This window comes from Globicephala melas, chromosome 9 (assembly GCF_963455315.2).
Source record: "Globicephala melas chromosome 9, mGloMel1.2, whole genome shotgun sequence".
NCBI lineage: Eukaryota > Metazoa > Chordata > Mammalia > Artiodactyla > Delphinidae > Globicephala > Globicephala melas.
Window position 1 is genome coordinate 53,150,870 of NC_083322.1, and position 13,292 is coordinate 53,164,161.

Below are 13,292 nucleotides of genomic sequence, written 5' to 3' on the forward strand. Positions count from 1 at the left end.
ATCATATTAACATCTCCACTGAAGTTTTCTCCCCAGAAGATTGTAGTTTTCAGAATCAGAGATTTTGGCCAAGTCATCGCTCTACCCTCAACTCTGGTAGAAAGTCGTCCTGAAATAGCACAGCTATCAGATATGGAAATCCAATTCAGAAGTACAGTCCATATGACCATATGAACCTTCCTACATTAACCAATTTCTAATTGTATAGGATGATCTGAGCAACATAATTATTGAAATCACTTATTTATTTTTTAATTCTATGTGTCTATATTCCCAGAAAACATTCTAGCATGTTTTATACAAGTATTTACAAGCCACAGCATCCAAAAATGCACTGAAGTATTTCCCAATCCAAAAGAAAAAAAAAGCAGCTCTTTTCCTTCTGCTTACCAAAATACGTTTTTCAAATTAATAACTTTTCCCTTTCTCCTTTTCACTAAAAATCAATTCATAGGAGGGCAGAGGATACCATACGCCTTATTAACCTGAAACTGATAACTTTCAATAATTTATTCAAAATTTCACTTAGTTTTACCATGAACAAGATATTATCACCAAAATAATCTGTTCAAAATTGAAGGTAATCAATTGTTAGCTTTCCTTTTCTTTCAAATGAATTTGAGTACACACACCAGGCTTAGGTTTAGTTTGTTGGCTCATGAAAATGGATAACAAGTTTCCTGTGTCAGCTGTTAAACTGAAAGAAGCTAGTATTAGGTATCTATTAAAGTTTGATCAGAAGAACAAAAGCTACTCTAGACATTGTGAGCTCTCCCAGGAAATCTAGTGTTTCGGGGTTAGAAGGAAGCTGCCATCAGTAATCTCATCTGCCTGCATAATCAAAGGAGAGATTTTGAGGAAGATGCCCCCAAACTGCAGGCAAAACCCATCTCGGCCATCTGCATATGCCATGTGCCTGACCTGATGCATCTGGAGAACGGTTTCTCCCCTTTCCCATTCTGAATCTTCATGAAAGCCTTTAATTGCCAGGATGTAACCAGAACCCTGAAGGCAATGGAGTCCTGGAACTGTGGTCTCCAGGCTGCCCAGGGTGCCCGCAAGACAGGAAACCTCTCCGACATCATCTCATCCCCCCTCTCCACCTAGAGCCAAAGGAGTTAAATCAAAGAACACAAGGCAGTTCTACAGTGAAGTCTGACGTGCCCTGTCTGCTCAGTCACTGAAAACCCTTACAAGAGCTCTACCTGTGCCAGTAAAGGAATCTTCATGAAGGGAATGCAGCTGCAGCTGCAGCCACAGATAATTATTCCAACACTAAAAAAGCAGCATAGTTCCTTTCCTCAAGCACGTGATGCCTTAGTGGGAAATACAAGACTTTGTTATATTTAAATGTGTTGGGCACCTACTTCGTGCCAGGAACTTTGCTAGGGACATTATATAATTTATTAAATCATTGCAACTTTTCTGTAATGGACTTATCGTTCTATTTTTACAGCTAAGAAAATTGAGATTCACATCAGTTACGAGAAAATAGTCCAAGTCCGATAGCTCACGAGTGCTAGACATACCCCAAGTATGTATGATTCCAAAGCTTTTGCTCTTTCTGCTATACAATGAGTGTGGTAAGGTAGTACATTCTGAGGGTCGAATAATCACTACAAGAAAATAAATACTAAGAATTCAGAGGAATGGACAAAAGGAAGTTCCTACTGCATGATCATAATTGCCAAATTTTTTGGCCAGGAAACATAATATTTTTCAACAATTTGGCATTTGTAACAATCACCATCTCATTCTTGTCTCACAAAATACCCATCTGAGAGCCTAAAAACTTAAGAATAATCAATTGTGCCTACAAATCTGCAGAACAAATGTATATACAGACTTAGTTTAACTCCTGTTTTTACCCCCAAATATGGCTTAGGAGGTATCTCTTTAAAACTTTAAACGTCTTTTTCTAGTTAACAGGGACCTAATGACTCGGGGCATAAAGTTTTAAACTTGAGTTGAAATGCTTCTCAGGGACTTCAATTAACCAGCATCAATTTGTTGCTCCTAGGCCTAACCTTCAGGAAAAAAAAAAAACTTAACACTTTAGAAAGGACCGTTCATTCATTGTCTGATGCCATCTGGGAACATAATAGCTCAATCCCTTTGCCCTCAGATTAATGGAGCTAGCTCACATGTTATAAACAGCACTTTAATTCCCTTTAATATTTTCACTGTGGACTTCTTTGTGGCAGAACTTATTTGCAATAATACGTATGTAATTTGGAAAATAGAACCAGAAAATCTGGCATCTTAAGAATACTCCTTTACTAGGAGAAATACCAAATATACAAAATATTGAAAGGCAAGGCAATCTTATTCCTCCACTTTTTCAATTCTTTGACAATAAAAATGAAAAGTTCACTTTGTGGCCAGAATGTTAAAAATAGGTAACAAAACATTTGAAGAAGAAATTTAATTCAATGAGGAATACTAATAAAGTTGTATTATGCTCCCTAAGTATTGTAAGATGTGAAACATACTGGAAATTTCCTTCTCAAGTGTAAAAACTTTTAAAAGCCCTAACAAAATTATGTTCCCTTTTATTTGAAATTTTTCATACATAAATATCACGCACTAGTTCTTAGATTAACTTGGTATTGAAGAAAGGCAATAAGACTGAACTTAGGAAAGGGCTTTCACAGGATGTTTTTTTTTGAATGATTAAACAAACTATATAATGAACCACAACACAGGCTAAAGCCCAAATCACTATCTTTGAAGAAATAAATCATGGGATTTATATTTATATTTATACATTGGAATTGAATAGTTTCTCTATATCTGACCTGGATGAAGAATGCCAAAATAAATTTATGATTTTGGATTTTATATTCGATTGGTTCACATTTTAGAAATTTTAAATGGATTTTTAAAAAAATACAACAGCGTTCATTTGAATGTAATTCAGTCATACTTTCATCTGAATTTCCAACAGGGTGGCTTTATTTTCCACATTTCACAGAAACATATGCTCCAGGGATTTCAGTGTGATACCTTTCGTCTCTTATGAGGTCAATATATAATACTCCTTTCTTCCCATCTTAGGTTCAGAACCAATTAAAAATAAAGCACAGGGGATAGATGGGGATTTAAATGACAGCTTTGTCGCTGAAAAAGCAGATTAGAGAACATGGTTTTAAACCTGCACCCAAAGGATTTCCCAGCACTCCATCCCTTAAGTAGACAGACTCACACACCAAGTGACAGGCAGGACTGCAGGCTGTACGCAACCCTGGGAGTTCACCTGAGTGTCGGAGAGAAAAGGACAAAAGTGGAGGAAGCTACTCCTAAAAATAGAAGGAAAAGGGCTCGGCTGGCTTTCTCTATTCTTTCTCTCTAACCTGCACTAAGCAAGGAGGAGTGAGTGAAGTGTCAGCAAAGGAGCCAGCAGTCCTAAGCCAGCAGAGACTCTGCACATGAGGGGTAAAATAATACTCTCCACTCCCCAAAGTCACATGAAATAAGCAATCAATGAGGGTATGTGGCTTATAGGTTAATAGTTTGCATTTATTCTCCTTCACTTATTAAATATATCTGTCTTTTCCTGAAAATAGCACATACAAATAATTTGCATTCCACTTTTACAAGACATCAACCTGTCTTTCTCACTTTAGTGTTCTGTAGCCCGTGGATAATAAGGGCATATAGGTCTGTTTTCTCTACAAAGCATTTTAACTCAGCACTAAGGATAGATGGCTTAAGATAGACAAACGGATACATTTATAGACAAAAACACAGCTTGAGAAAATACTGCATTTGGTCTAATCATCTTTTGTATTATAAATTAGCAAAACAGGGTGATACTTCATGTAATACATACTAACAAAATTAGTTATGAAGTAATTGTTCATCTAAATGATACTAGTTATTTGCCCTTTGTATGTTGCTGTATGCATCACAACATGTAGCCTTGGATACAGAACGCAATTTTCTATACCCTTTGGGAACTGCTATTTCCAACCCCATTTTATCTGGTCACGCATTTTGATTGTGTCATCGTTGTGAATAATAGGGCTCGCATGAAGCTGATAGCACAGGGATTTGGAATTTTTTGCATTTGTGAAGATCTACAATAGTCACAATTAAATATTTGGAAGAAACTAAAACTAATTTTAAATAACCGTTATTCTGATGGGGGAAGGGGTCCTTTTGTACCAGTTTTAGGAAATGCAAAAGGAGGTATCTCCTTAATTATGTAAAGAATATTTTAAAACATTCAAAATTAAATTTTAAATGATTATTCAGTCACATCAAATATTCATTATATAATCACAATTTAATCATTGTTCATAGTTGCAAATCCATTGCAATTCAAATCTAAGTTAAAAGAGTGGTTGCAGTTGGGGCCACAGATCATATTGTAGTCCAAAAACTAGTCAGAAGGAATAAAATCAATACTGTAATTTTCCTGTTTCCCTCAATATCTTTTAAAAAGGTAATGACATAAAGGACTGTTATCCAAAATATACAAAGAATTATTGAAATAAGAAAACAACCCAATTAAAAAATGGCCCAAAGCCCTTAACAGACACTACACCAAAGAAGATACACGGATGGCAAATATCTATATGAAAAGATGCTCCACATCATATGTTATCAGAGAAGTGCAAACTAAAACAATGAGATACCACTACACATATATTAGTATGGCCAAAATCCAGAACACTGGCAACACCAAATGCTGATGAAGATGTGAAGCAACTGCAATTCTCATTCACCGCCAAAATGCAAAATGGTACAGCCACTCTGGAAGACAGTCTGGCAGTTTCCCACAAAGTTTAACATATTCTTACTACACAGGAAACCTGCTCCTTGATATTTACCAAAAGGAGCTGAAAACTTAGGTCTACACAAAAACCTGCACATGGATGTTTATAGTGGCTCCATTCATAATTGCCAAAACTTGGAAGTAACCAAGATGTCCTTCAGTAGGTGAATAGATACATAAACCCTGGTACATCCAGACAATGGAATATTATTCAGAGCTAAAAAGAAATGAGCTATCAAGCCATTGCAAGACAGTGAGGAAATGTAAATGCATATTACTAAGTGTAAAAAGCCAATCTGAAAAGGCTGTATGATCGCAACTATATGACATTCTGGAAAAGACGGAAGTGTAGAGACAGTATAAAGATCAGTGGTTGCCAAGGGTTGGGGTGGGGGCAGAGCAGTCAACAGAGCACAGAGGATTTTTAGGGCAGAGGAAATACTTTGTATAGTATAGTGGACATATGTCACTGTACATTTGTCCAAACCCACAGAATGTACAACACCAAGAGTGAACCCTAAGGTAAAACTTTGGGTGATTATGATATGTCAATGTAGGTTCATCATTGGTAGAGATGTAGCATTCTGGTACGTGATATTGTTCATGGAAGAGGCTGTGCACATGTGGGCGCAGGATACATATGGGAAATCTCTACCTCCTCAATTTTGTTGTAAACCTAAAACTTCTCTAAAAAAGTAAAGTCTTAAAAAAAAAGAGTAATGACAGCCTTCCTCCTTGATGTTGATTCTCCATTCAGGTAGAATCCCACTGGGTAATGTCTTAGTCAGGCTGCCATAACAGAATACCATAGACCAAGTGGCTTACAGAACAGAAATTTATTTCCCACAGTTCTAGAGGCTGGGAAGTCTGAGGTCAGGGTGCCAACATGGTCAAGTTCTGATGAGAGCCCTCCTCCTGGTTTGCAGATGGTGGTCTTCTCACTATGTCCTCACATGGCAGAGAGAAGCAAGCTGTCCCATGTCTCTTACACAGTCACTGATCCCATAATAAGGGCTCCACCCTCATGACCTAATAACCTCCCAAGGGCCCCATCTCCAAATACCATAACACAGGAGATTAGGCTTTCAACATATGAATTTTGGAAGAACACAAACATGCAGTCCACAACAAGTGGCAATGGGATTCAGCAAGAAGGTGCTCTTGGTGACAAGTAACACCAGACCTACCACAATTAACAAGAGGAAACTAGGTTATACCCTATCCATAGACCCACTTTCATCATTGGCTTCTTACTCAAGTGAACAGGTTAGAAAGTTGTGCATTGCATGCCTATTTCCCAAACTGCCACAAGTGCCTTGCAGGATCTGTCAAGAAAGCCACATCTGACTTAGGGCAAGCTGAGGTACTTGCCAAAGGAGTCAAGAGGTAAAGAGAATATTAAAGCCCTTCTTAAGAGAATGGAAAAATGAAAGGAGAATAGGAGGTAGAAGAAAAAGAACAACATTATTATCAAAGTTTCATTAAAAAGCATTCTCCAAAAAGGAAACCCTTCTACATTATTGGTGGGAATGTAAATTGGTACAGCCACTATGGAGAACAGCATGGAGGTTCCTTAAACAACTGAAAATAGGGCTTCCCTGGTGGTGCAGTGGTTGAGAGTCTGCCTGCCGACGCAGGGGACGCGGGTTCGTGCCCCGGTCCGGGAAGATTCCAAATGCCGCAGAGCGGCTGGGCCCGTGAGCCATGGCTGCTGAGCCTGCGCGTCCGGAACCTGTGCTCCACAACGGGAGAGGCCACAACAGTGAGAGGCCCGCGTACCAAAAAAAAAACAAAAAAACCCCTGAAAATAGAGCTATTATATGATACAGCAATCCCACTGCTGGGCATATATCCAGAGAAAACCATGGTTTGAAAGGATACATGCACCTCAATGTTCATTGAGTGCTGTTTACGATAGCCAAGACATGGAAGCAACCCAAATGTCCATCGACAGAGGAATGGATAAAGAAGATGTGGTACATATATACAATGGAATATTACTCAGCCATTAAAAAGAATGAAATAATGCCATTTGTAGCAACATGGATGGACCTGGAGATCATACTAAGGGAAATAAATCAGAGCAAGACAAGTATCATACAATATCACTTATATGTAAACAGACTCACAGGCTTAGAAAACAAACTTATGTTTACCAAAGGGGAAAGGTGAAGGGGGGATAAATTGGGAGCTTGGAATTGAAATATACACACTACTATATTTAAAATAGATAATCAACAAGGACCTACTGTTTAGCACAGGGAACTCTGCTTAATATTCTGTAATAACCTAAATGGGAAAAGAATTTGAAAAAGAATAGATACATGTATATGTACAACTGAATCACTTTGCTGTACATCCAAAACACAACACTGTTAACCAACTATACTCCAATATAAAATTTAAAAATTTTTATAAAGCATTCTCCAAAGAAGAACAAGTTAGCAGGAAAGCATGTATTTATAATGGAAAACAATGTAGGATTTGAAATCAGACAGACCTGGACATGAATATTAGCACCTAAACCAAATTTCTTAAGTTCTCAAATTTCTCAACTGAAAAATGTAGTAATAATTGTTTTGTGATTGTAGTAAAGAGAAACACATGTATGTATAGTGCCTAGGATATCACAGTTGTTCAATAAACACTCCCTGTTGTTTCTGTCATGTTGTAGTTTTATCATTAATATAGTAAGGCATTAGCTCTCATTTCCTTAGATTCAGCAGTAAATTATGAATATTCAGCACTGCTTCTACTACCAAGACCGATGTAAATGAGATGTAGAGAAGGAAACAGCATCGCAATATAGAGGGCAGCCAGCAAGAGTGGCCCTCCCCTGTGGTAAGGGGTATTTTAACACTAACATCATTTAGAATTGCCTGTGCATGGTGATCCAAAAAAAAAAAAAAAAAGAAAAGAAAAGAAAGGATACTAAATTTCAGTTTAAATTCTCTACAGTTGATATTCCCCCTTATAACCTGCACCCAGTGGAACCTTCTGATCACCACCCCCTCCTCCATAGATCACCAATGTTCTTTACACAGATAGAGAAGTTGGAGACCCAGAGAATACAAGCAATTAGCCAAAGTCACATAGCATAATTTTCATGCCTTTTAAAAAAAAAAAATTCTTCATTTTGCCACTTCTTTCCAGAACATTGCTCCCTCCTAACTTCTTTTGACCCCTGAGTCTAATTCTGTCTTTAGTTTGGTTTTCTTCCGAAATCTAAACTAACTAGATCTATTCTAGATCCAACTAAACAAACAAGATCCATTCATCTTCAGAAGTTCCTGATTGGAAAAAAAAATGTAACAAATCTAAGGCATTCACTCCGCAGGATTTTTACTATTTGTTTTTGCCTCAGTGAATATTCTTGCTCTGTCTGTCTAGTCTTCAGAGGCTCTGTTGACAATTCTTGTGATGTAGTAAAATGTTTGCCCAGAATAATGTGATAAGACAAAGTAGAGCCATATTTATATTGTCATACTTTAAAAGCATTCTGTTTCCTAATTCTTTCCCAAAGGAAAAAAATATCAGTGATAGCTTTCTTTCTGCCAACAGTGGGGGTAGGGGGAGGGATTTCTTCCAGACTCTATTTCCCCTTCAGTGTAACAGTTGGAAGATATTTCTTTCCGTATGTGCATTAAGAATCCATGTTTTCTATATAAAGTCAGATAGCGCTGCTCACCAACCCAGGGAAGTAAAATGAGGAAAATGTAACAAATGGCACACACCTCCATTACCACCACACATAAGGAGCCTGTCAACTCTCTAACAGAAGGTAGTCCCTGTGGCAGCACAAATGAATTAATATCCTGCTAACACAATTATACATGTGAAAAACATTGGTTGTGCAACTCACAAAGAAATCACATTATACAGTTTACTTTTCATAGCTCCTACTGTGCAACAGCAACATTGTCCTTTGTGCCTCAATTGTCCTAATTTAATAAATACGCTTCTCTTTTTGAATTAAGGATAAAAAGAACAATCTGTCGAGGGAAGTATTTCTCTTTGATCAAAAAGATTTTACTAAATCCAAAAATCTGTACTTACTTCCTCCTTCTTGGCAACCCCAATAAAGATGCACCCAAAGAAATTGTACATTGGATATTCTCTCTTTCCAGAACTGTTTTTCCCTCCGTAACCATAAAACGACCCCACACCATAGGTACAACACATAAAACGTATGCAAACATTTAGACCCAGGGTTTAAAAGGTCTAAAACATTTCTGCCTCAAATCTCTATTTTCTCCAATCATTTTCCCATAAGTAACTACAGCCATGTGTTCTTCTCAGAAAAACATGTAAGAGCACCACTTGGTTCTGCTCAAGACAGCGTGACAGTGCCAACAATTATTTATTTCAAGGCAAAAGGACATATATTTAATAAAATTAGTTGGGGAAATTTCTTCATAAATAAATATAAAGAGCTTGGGGAGGGCCTTTAAAATCCTCATTTCACACTCAGTTCCAGAGGTTACTAATGATTTGACTACATGATAAATGTCTCTACAATAAAAAAGCAACATAATAATACACCTTCTAAATGAGTAAGTATTGAAGTTAATTGAAGCTTCGTAGGTGAAAAGGTTTCTTTATAACTGTTAAAAGCTAAACCTTGAAGGGATAGGAACTAAAACACTTTAGAAGCATCAATAAAAGAGAACCTAAGAGCAAACCTGATTATTTATTTAGGAGATTCCTAGAGATAGACGCTGCAGCCAGCAAAGGCATGATGGCATGGAAACCACGTGAAGGAGAGGAAATGGAGCGATGGGAAGGCAACACATAATGCACAGCAATGTTCCTTCCACGGCGGCCATTTGGAGTTAACTAGGCCAACAGTGATGGAAATCATTATCCCTAGATGGCCGATTCTTTAGCTGCTGTCTGATTATGGGTGTGAGAAAGGCATTTGAGGCCTGGACTTGTTAACTAATGTTTTCACCCCAAGCATCAGATGCTAATTGGTTAATCCAGAACTGCCAGGACCACAGTTTCTTCTCACTTCAATTACCTAGACTGACGCTAGAAAACAAACCAGAATCCAACCGTCTGTTTCATTTGAGACAAAAAGTTAGTGGCTGAAGAAAAAAACCAAAACAAACAAACAACAAAAAAAAACCCACAATATGCTTAGTATAAAAGGAGTTATTTGAGCAAGAGGAAAAGATGTAATTCAAACTTGGTCTAATCTGTTCATTGATTCTCTATGCAAGGAGTTCATCAAGAAAGAAATATGAACTAATCATTCACATCCTCTGCGTTCTCAGATTATGAATCACCAACCTTTTCCAGCTTTATTTGGGCTAACCAATTCAGAAACTTGCTTTGTTTATGACATTATTCTCAAATACTTTGTAATAAATACTTTTAAAGAGACAAATATCTCACATCAGCCAGGAAGTTTCCTCCCAAGATGTAAAATCTTTCCATATTCTGTAAAGACAGTAATCCAAAAAAAAAAGAATTTTACTTAAAGGAAATTAATTAGAAAACAAAATCACTGTACAGTATATCTAAAACAACTGTTTTAGAATGAGAGGCTTCCCTCAAGGAAATATTACAAAAATATAAACTGAACTTATTTCCTATTCAATCAGCAGTTCTGTTTGGCACCTTAACAACCAGAAACTCTCAATGCCAGATTTAAAGTATCTTATTTCTGAACCTCCCCCCAGCCCCACACACACTGTGTGACCTCTAAAATTATGTTAGAGGGAAAGACCAACTTTTCTTTAACAGTGTTGTGTAATTTTAAAATATATAAAGCCAGCAAAGAAAAAATTTATTTTGACACTAAGTAACCACTCAGGAGCACAAATATTCTAACCATAAAGGTTGCAGATTTAATCTATTAGCTTTTACAAGATACCTGGTTTGAAATATTTCCCTACCCAAAAGCAATGTACAACACTTCCACTTTGCCACAGGGTTTTGGAGATACTACAGAAGTAGTAGAGTTGATATATCATACAGGTTACCACTATCTGCTTTAAAGTCATACAGGGTCAGAGTTACAGCTCCACCACATAAGGCTATGTGACTTTGAGTCTCGATGTTATCCCTGGTAATTGGGATAAAAATAGCATCTTATATATTTGCTGCAAAGATTACATTACACAATGCCTAGTGTCTGCACATAGTAAATAGTCAACAAGTGTTAGCAATTATAATTGTAATTAATATTCAACAGGGCAGTGATATCAGCTGTACGGTGGAATAGGCAGTCCCACACTCTTCCCCCAACAGAAACACTGATTTAACAATCATCTATGTATGAAAATACCTTTACAAGAGCTCCAGAACCCAAGTAAGAGGTTACACTATCCCAGTAAAACACGCAAAAGAGAAAAAAAAAAAAAAAAGCACTGCCAAGATTAACAAGCAAAGTTTCACTTTATCTATATCACCCCTCCCCCAACCTGGCAAAGCACAGTTCTAAGACAGATCCCCTTGGAACATGAGAGATCTCCTCAGAACATGAGAGACCCCCCTCAGAGCATGAGTTCTTCCATGGGATAAAGACAGAACAATGCACCCATAAACACCATGTACAGCATGGTAATTATAGTTAATAATACAGTATCATATACTTGAAAATTACCAGAGAGTAGATCTTACATGTTCTCAACACACACACACAAAAGAAATAGTAATTATGTAATGTGATAGAGTTGTAAGCTAATGCTCTGGTAACAAGCTTTTTCCAATATATAAGTATATCAAATCAGCACATTGTACACCTTAAAGTCACACAATGTTATATGTCAATAATATTTTAAAGCTGTGGGAAAAAACACAAATACACCTCAAAGAAATGGAATAAAGATTTAAAGATAAGACCTGAAATCATCAATAGGGAAAAAGCTTCTTGACAGTCTTGGCTATGATTTTTCTGGATATGAAATCAAAAGCACAAAAAGCAAAAATAACCAAGTGGGACTACATCAAACTAAAAAGTTTCAGCAAAGGAAAGGAAACAAACAAAATGAAAAGGCAACCTATGGAATGGTAGAAAATATTTGCAAACAATACATCAGATAAGTGACTAATATGTAAACTTATCCAGTCAGTCCTCCATATCTGTGGGTTCCATATCTGTAGATTCAACTGATGGCAGATCAACTGTACTATATCATTTTGTATAAGGGACTTGAGCATCTGTGGGGGTTCTGGAACACCCCCCCCTCAGGTACCAAGAGACAACTGTGTAAGGAACTAGGGGCAGGTACAAGAAAATGGAGAGAAGTTGGTCAAAGGGTACAAAGTTTCAGTTATACAAGATGAATAAATTCAGAAGTTCTAATGTACCAGCATGATGACTATAGTTAACAATAATGTATTGTGTACTTAAGAGTAAATTTTAAGCACAAAAAAAGAGAAAGAGAGAAAATGTGAGATGATGGATATGTTAATCTGATTGCAGTAATCATTTAAAACATATATTTAAAACATCAAAAACATCAAGTTGTATGCTTTGAATATATACAATTTTGTCAGTTCTAATTCATTAAAGTTGAAAAAATTCATATGAAACCACAAAAGACCTTGAATAGCCAAAGAAATTTTGAGCAAGAACAAAAAAAGCTGGGAACATCACATTTCCTGAATTCAAAATATATTACAAAACTACAGTTTTCGAAACAGTATAGTGCTGGCATAAAAAGACATATAGGCCAATGAAACAAAACAAAGAGCACAGAAATAACCCATACATATACAGTCAACAGATCTTCCACAAAGGTCCCAAGTATTATATAATGGGCAAAGTGTAATCTCTTCAATAAATGGTGCTAGGAAAACTGGATATCTACATGCAAAAGAACAAAATTTGACCCTTCTCTCACATTCTGCACAAAAACTAACTGAAAATAAATTAAAGATTTAGATTTAAGACCTGAAATCATAAAAATTCTAAAAGAAAACGTAGGGAAAATTTTCTAAACTTTGGCTTTGGATTTCTTTGTCATGACACCAAAAATAGGAAACAAAAGCAAAAACAGAACGCGAGACTTCATCAAACTAAAAAGCTCGGCAAAGCAATGAAAAAATGAAAAGGCAATCTGTAGAATGGGAGAAAATACTGGCAAACTATACATCTGATAAAAGATTAATATCCAAACTACACAGGGACCTCAACAGCAAAACCAAATAACCCATTTTAAAAGTTGGCAAAGGAACTGAATAGACCTTTCTCCAAAGATGACATACAAATGGCCAAGAAGTTTATGAAAAGGTGCTCAATATCACTAATCATCAGGGAAATGCAAACCAAACCACAGTGAGGTATCATCTCAAACAAATTGGGATGACTATCAACAAAAAACAAAAGATAACTAGTGTTGGTGAGGATTTGAAGAAATGAGAATCACTGCATAATTGACAGGAATGTAAATCGGTACAGTCATATGGAAAAGAATACCCAAGTTCCTCAAAAACTTAAAAAATAGAACTAGCATATCATCCAGCAACCCACTTCTGGGTGTATATTCCAAAGAATTCAAAT